The following is a 6,190-nucleotide window of genomic DNA, read 5'->3' as shown; positions in this document are numbered from 1 at the left end:
GTGTATAGAAGATCGCACACAGGACTCTAGTGCGACCTGTTTTTTGAGTGAAATTCTTCGAAGTCTTCCTTTAATCCAACCTGGTACAGATTCCAGAGCTGGGCTGCTAGATTTGTTGCCGGTGGCGTGTCTCTATGTTTCGCCTTTGACGATGCCAACCCGCAACACATCTGTACTTCGCAGGTTATCGTCTGCTCGACCCTGCGTCGAGGCCGATTCCCGCAGAATCCTGCTCAGCCTCCAAATGGTGCTGAATATAGCAACAGTGGTTGCTCCAGATATTAACTTCTTGCTGCAACCGCCGTTACTCCGATAGCCAATAGGAAAATTGTAACGTTCCGCTGCCTAAGTATTTCTGCCCGTGCGGAGCCGACTAGGGCCAATTCCGTCTTCAGCAGCCAGCGACTGACGTACCATAGCCGCTTGGAGACCGCCTTGGATGGGACGTCGCCTTGGTCACCCAGACGGCTGTGCTCCCACGACCTGTGCTCCCTGTCGTTATGTTACGCACCGTGGACAGGTAGTGTTATTCGAGACACGTAACTTTGAATATGTACTTTGTTTTGAAGATCCCATTGGTCAAGAGATTGTGATCTACGGTATCATTGAAGAACAGTTATTTGTCACGAATTTTTCCTTCGGATTACTAAAAACACTTTCTGGAGAACGTTTACTTTCTTTCGTTGTACTGCATCAGAAACAACAGACTATTTATGTGAACACGGAAACTTCGAACACAAACAAAATTTAGTTATGTCTACTGATCTACTTGTTATCCACTGGCAGTATTGCGAATGAGGTATACTTCAACCGGTGGGTTCGAACACCCAAGAGCTACGGAGGTGCTTCGGGAACTCAAAAGGCAATCAAAAGAGGGAAAGCAACTCTCCTTCTGAGGAACACTACTGAGAGAATTTAGAATCGTCCTGCAGTCAGCTTCACATACCGATGTTCTACTGTCACCAACTTTCTATTACGTTTAGCGCATGGACGATGAAGGTACGAGAAACTCTGGCTCGATCGGAGGCTTATAGACAATTGTTTCCCTCGCCATGTTTCCGTGTGGAACAGGAAACGAAATGATTATCATTAGTGCAGGCGACCCTCATTCATGCACCGTACAGTGGCTTTCGGGGCATGTACGCAGATTCAGACGCAGATTTCGCCTTCCGGAACTCATACACTCCATATTTACAGTCGTGGTATTCAGAGCAAAACGAGCAATAGCATCGCGGGACGATAAACCGCCGAATGTATAGGTCGCGATCCTGCCCGCGTCGAATTCCGACTACTGGATTGTTTTTGAGAGTTTCGAGTAAGAAACCCGCTGCGTAATCTTTCCCTTCAGGTTGGAGCAACGCAATCTACACTGTGTATGCATTGTGCGATTGTCCTTAAACGCTTATCACCTGCGCATCCAAACATGTAGTACATTTCATGCCAATTTGCTTTCTTGTGTGTGTTGCTTTCATTGTGTATGTGTGGTCTTTCTGAATACAACGACACATACTGCTACTGTGGGTGCACATACTGCTACTGTGGGTGCACCGACACGAGAAAGGAAGCAGAGAAGTTGCGATGGCCGATGGCAAGAATCCAAAATTATCTGTAGGAAACACTTTCAGATTAATTGAACTTTTTACGTCTAAAAAGAAAATAAACAGAGCTTAACTTTATTCCTAAGCTTCCTGTGCCTCCTACAGAGAAGTACTCTTCGAAGGCTTCAGTACTGATTAATAGGAAGACGTTACTTAGTTTGCACTCTACTCACTGTCACTACTCGCTGTCTGCGACCGAACTGGGCCTAACAGCGATGGGTGGCTGTTAGTCAGCGTTTACCGGAGGCGCCGAACTCTGTGTTCCTGGAGGTGCGGCGCTGCCCGCCATTTCCAATGGCGCGCGGGTCAGCGCCTTCTTGATGCCATTTCGCGGCGCGGCGCTGACGGGTGGGCAGGCGATGCTTTAGGACTGCACATATACAGCATATTTCTATTATCTTCTAATTTGAAATTTATCATGTAAGTGTTTGAATTCACTTGCAGTATAAAAGTGTGACGGAAAGATAAATTTTTCAGTACCAACAAATAACATGTGGAAGGAGAATATACGAACATCTTTTATGGATATCGCTCAGGAAACACTTGGAGATCAGGTAAGTGCCCATTTTGCTTTCTTCTGCGGCGTGTTCTTTGTTCTACATCTACATTTACATTTATACTCCGCAAGCCACCCAACGGTGTGTGGCGGGGGGCACTTTACGTGCCACTGTCATTACCTCCTTTTCCTGTTCCAGTCGCGTATGATTCGCGGGAAGAACGACTGCAGGAAAGCCTCCGTACGCTCTCGAATCTCTCTAATTTTACATTCGTTATCTCCTCGGGAGGTATAAGTAGGAGGAAGCAACATATTCGATACCTCTTCCAGTAACGCACCCTCTCGAAACCTGGACAGCAAGCTACACCGCGATGCAGAGCACCTCTCTTGCAGAGTCTGCCACTTGAGTTTGCTAAATATCGCCCTAACGCTATCGCGCTTACCAAATAACCCTGTGACGAAACGCACCGCTCTTCTTTGGATCTTCTCTATCTCGTCTGTCAACCCGACTTGTGCGGATCCCACACTGATAATCAATACTCAAGTATAGGTCGAACGAGTGTTTTGTAAACCAACTCCTTTGTTGATGGACTCAGCCTGGCACCCGTCTTACTAACAATTAATTTTATATGATCATTCCACTTCAAATCGTTCCGTACGCATACTCCCAGATATTTTACAGAAGTAACTACTACCAGCGTTTGTTTCGCTATCACATGCCTATTTAAATCATCCCCTTTCTAAAGAACATACTTCGTATTTCGAACGAATCATGTTAGCAACATATAATGTACTACCACAAACCAAGAAACTTATTCTGTGTTTCTTGTGATAAAGCATTTCCTGACAACTATTCGTAATATAAATATATTACGTTATAAGAATGACCCCAACCATTTATTTCATGAGCTTGTATTGAAAAATTAGATGAATTGCTTCTTTACTTTTAAATCTGCTAAAAAGTGGATAATAAAGTAATTTTAGTGGCAGTTGACACATTTTGTGAGGAAATATGAGGAATCAGTTTCGATGGGTATAAGATGTCACCTAGAACACATGTGAGCTATCGCCGTCACAGCGAGCGATCTTCATTCAGGGAAACAATGTAGTGCGATCTAGACCGACTTGTCACGCAACTGAGGGGCGACAAGTGGAGGGAAGAAGGAGCGTCACGTGATTGAAAAGGCCAAAATTATTTGTCAGGAGACAAGTGAGGCCATTCGCAGACAAAGGCAGAGCGGCCGATCGAGAACTCGTGGTCTCTGGAACCTAATAACGTATTTTGGATTTTTGTAGTTAAATTTGTTGATAAGTGCAGAAGACCGATGAACCACAGAAAGAGAATAGCATGGATGCAGTATTTCTACTCCGTACAGGAATATCAACGATGATGGTGGAACGCCCCAAGCATTTTGGTGCAAGGGACCAACGGTCTCCGGTGGCACATTACAGAGTAAAGTGAAGTGAATTAAAGTAAACAACACGCCTGAGGCCTCATATGCAAGTAGTCAGACTGGCTGACTGCTGCCGCCAAGATAGTAGAAGTAGTAATCTACGCTGATCAGGCACAACATTAACATATTGGCTATTAGGTACGTGGTCATAATGTCAGGCATGGATAACAGCCGCGACGCATCGTGACGTAGAAGCAATGAGGCCTTGGTAGGTCGCTGGAGCGAGTGGGCACCACGTCCGCACTGCCATGTCAAGCAATTTCCCTAAATTCTGGGAAGGGGACCGATGAGCTGTGACGCCACGTTCAATCACATCCTAGATGTCATCTATCGGATTTAGATCTGGCGAGTTGGGGGAGCCAGCACATAAACTGGAAGTAGCCACTGTGTTCTTCCAATCACTCCATCACATTCCTAGCTTTGCAACATGGCGCATTATCTTGCTGAAAAATGCCACTACCGTCGGGAAAAGTGATCTTCATGAAGGGGTGTATGTGGTCTGTAAACAGTGTACGATACTCTTTGTAATATATCCGCCGTCCGCAGATAGGAAAATCTCAGTGTGAGTTATAGCGTTTTTATTTAAACTAAAGTCTTTCTTCAAAATTTACAAAGCAATATTCGTGAGGTAGGACTGACCCTCCAAGCCCCCCAATAACTATGTTTGGAAGAATCTCTGGTTTAAACTGTCTGTAGTAACCATACAACATCACCAAACCAAACCCCGGGCGTCTCGTGAAGAGCGGCGAGGAGTCCACGTTGCCGTCACCTCAGTCCGAGGACGAGTAGAGGCCCTACGAGGATGGCTCCGGTACGCTGGCGGCGGTGGACGATGACGCGGCGGCGGCGGCTACGATCACACCAGTGGGCTCGCTCGGCGTGAACTGCCTCGCCAGGCTCCTGCGCCAGCCTAAATACTGCTTGGCGCATGGATATGTGTGGCTATTTGCAGTCACGTGTCGAGCGGAAGGAAAGAGGTCCGCGGCTGTAGCGACCTCTTGCGGCGCCGTGGACGCCTCCTGGTGGTCTCTGGGAAGCGTCTGTGTTTCCGGGACGACCGGCCAGGCTGACCTCTACTCGGTCCGGGGCCCGCTGTACCGGTCTGCTTCGCGGGAAGCGAGAGTTGCAGGCGCTTAGTCTGGCCGTCATAGTACATTGGACACCGTGCAAGGCACCATTTCCACTGGGCCTACGGATACCAACGTGAACGTCCCGAAGAGCATTATGGAACCGCCACCACCTTGTCTCCGTCCCGTAGTACAGGTGTCGCGGAGCTGTTCCCCTGCAAGACGACGGATTCGCGCTCTCGTATCGGCGTGATGATGAAGGCATCGGGATTCATCAGACCATGCAACGCTCTGCTACTGCGCCAACGCCCAGTGCCGATTGCCACGTGCCGATTGCCACGTGCCGATTGCCACGTGCCGATTGCCACGTGCCGATTTCATGGTATAAACATTGGCACATGGATGGTTCGTCGGCTGTGGAGACCCATCGTTAGGAGCGATCGACGCACTTTGTATTCAGAGATATTTCTGTTGTTCCCAGCATTTAAGTCTGCTCTTTGATCCGCCACTGTTCGCCGCCTGTACTGTTTTACCAGCCCGCCCGGTCTACGATTTCTATAATAAGGGGGTGGCAACCCAATCCCACGACTTCTGGACATTTTCTCCTTGGTTTCGCCATGTGTTGAAGACACTCTCTCCACAGCACTCCTCCATACCCGAAATGCTCGTGCCGAGCCTCGGGGGAATTCAGATAGATCACGCACCTTCCCCACTCTACACACGGATCGCACGCTCACTGATACTACATGCAACGTGCGTGTGAGTGAACTATAATAAGGGGTTGTCTGACTAATAATCATTCATCGCCAGGTGACGCTGCTATCGCCTGGACGGGTTTATATCAATAGCAGGTCAGTCGTCCGACCATCGTACACTGATCACCCAGAAAACTATGACTTGTGGTCAACGTGTCGCCAATCATTCTAGCCGTCACTGCGAGTAGTCAGTGCTACTACTTCTTTATTCACGCGGCACCTAATTTGAACTCTCAGTCGCTGAGCTGACCCCTCACCGGACAACCTTAGCTCAGAAAAAATCTGTGGTGATACCGAGAATTAAATCCGAATCCTTCGGCACAAAGGCAGACACGATAACTTTTTTTTAAAAAAAAAAACAAGGTTTCTTAGTTTTTAAGATATTTCTCTTGGTTCGTAATCTTTTATATTTGGTTTGTAACTTGGAACTCCTCACTATGTTACAGGTCATCCTTGCACAGGGGCCTTTCTAAGCTTTTCTCAATCATTCCAATTTTAGTATATGTACTGCCGAAGTGAGCGTAACTATTCGGCAACAGTGGCGGTTGTTACAGAGTAATAATGCAACGGTAATTTATTCAGTGTTTTTTTTATCGCCATCGCCTATGTTTATGCGAAAACACCACCACAACAGTGAAGAAGCCTGTAAGAAGCAATAACCAAACAGAAATACACACGACACAGAATAACGCAACATCATTCAGATGTAAAAGTACTGTGATGTGGTTGCAGTCTGTGGGGCAACAGGACAAATTGCGTCATTTACCGCTGTTCCATTGAATTCAGTGGAGCCATACGCGAGGTGCAAACCGGCCTAGTC

General features: G+C 47.2%; 1 non-coding gene across 1 annotated transcript; it reads right to left on the bottom strand.

The window, feature by feature from the left end:
* Nucleotides 1–5,786: 5,786 nt before the first annotated feature.
* Nucleotides 5,787–5,891, bottom strand: LOC124617274. Its single transcript, XR_006980024.1, has one exon. It is a non-coding gene; the product is annotated as a U6 spliceosomal RNA (small nuclear RNA).
* Between the last annotated feature and the right edge of the window lie 299 nt (nucleotides 5,892–6,190).

The sequence above is a fragment of the Schistocerca americana genome, chromosome 5, assembly GCF_021461395.2.
Source record: "Schistocerca americana isolate TAMUIC-IGC-003095 chromosome 5, iqSchAmer2.1, whole genome shotgun sequence".
In the NCBI taxonomy this organism is placed as follows: domain Eukaryota; kingdom Metazoa; phylum Arthropoda; class Insecta; order Orthoptera; family Acrididae; genus Schistocerca; species Schistocerca americana.
Note: the sequence above shows the minus strand (reverse complement) of the source record. Positions and strands in the feature narration are given on the sequence as shown.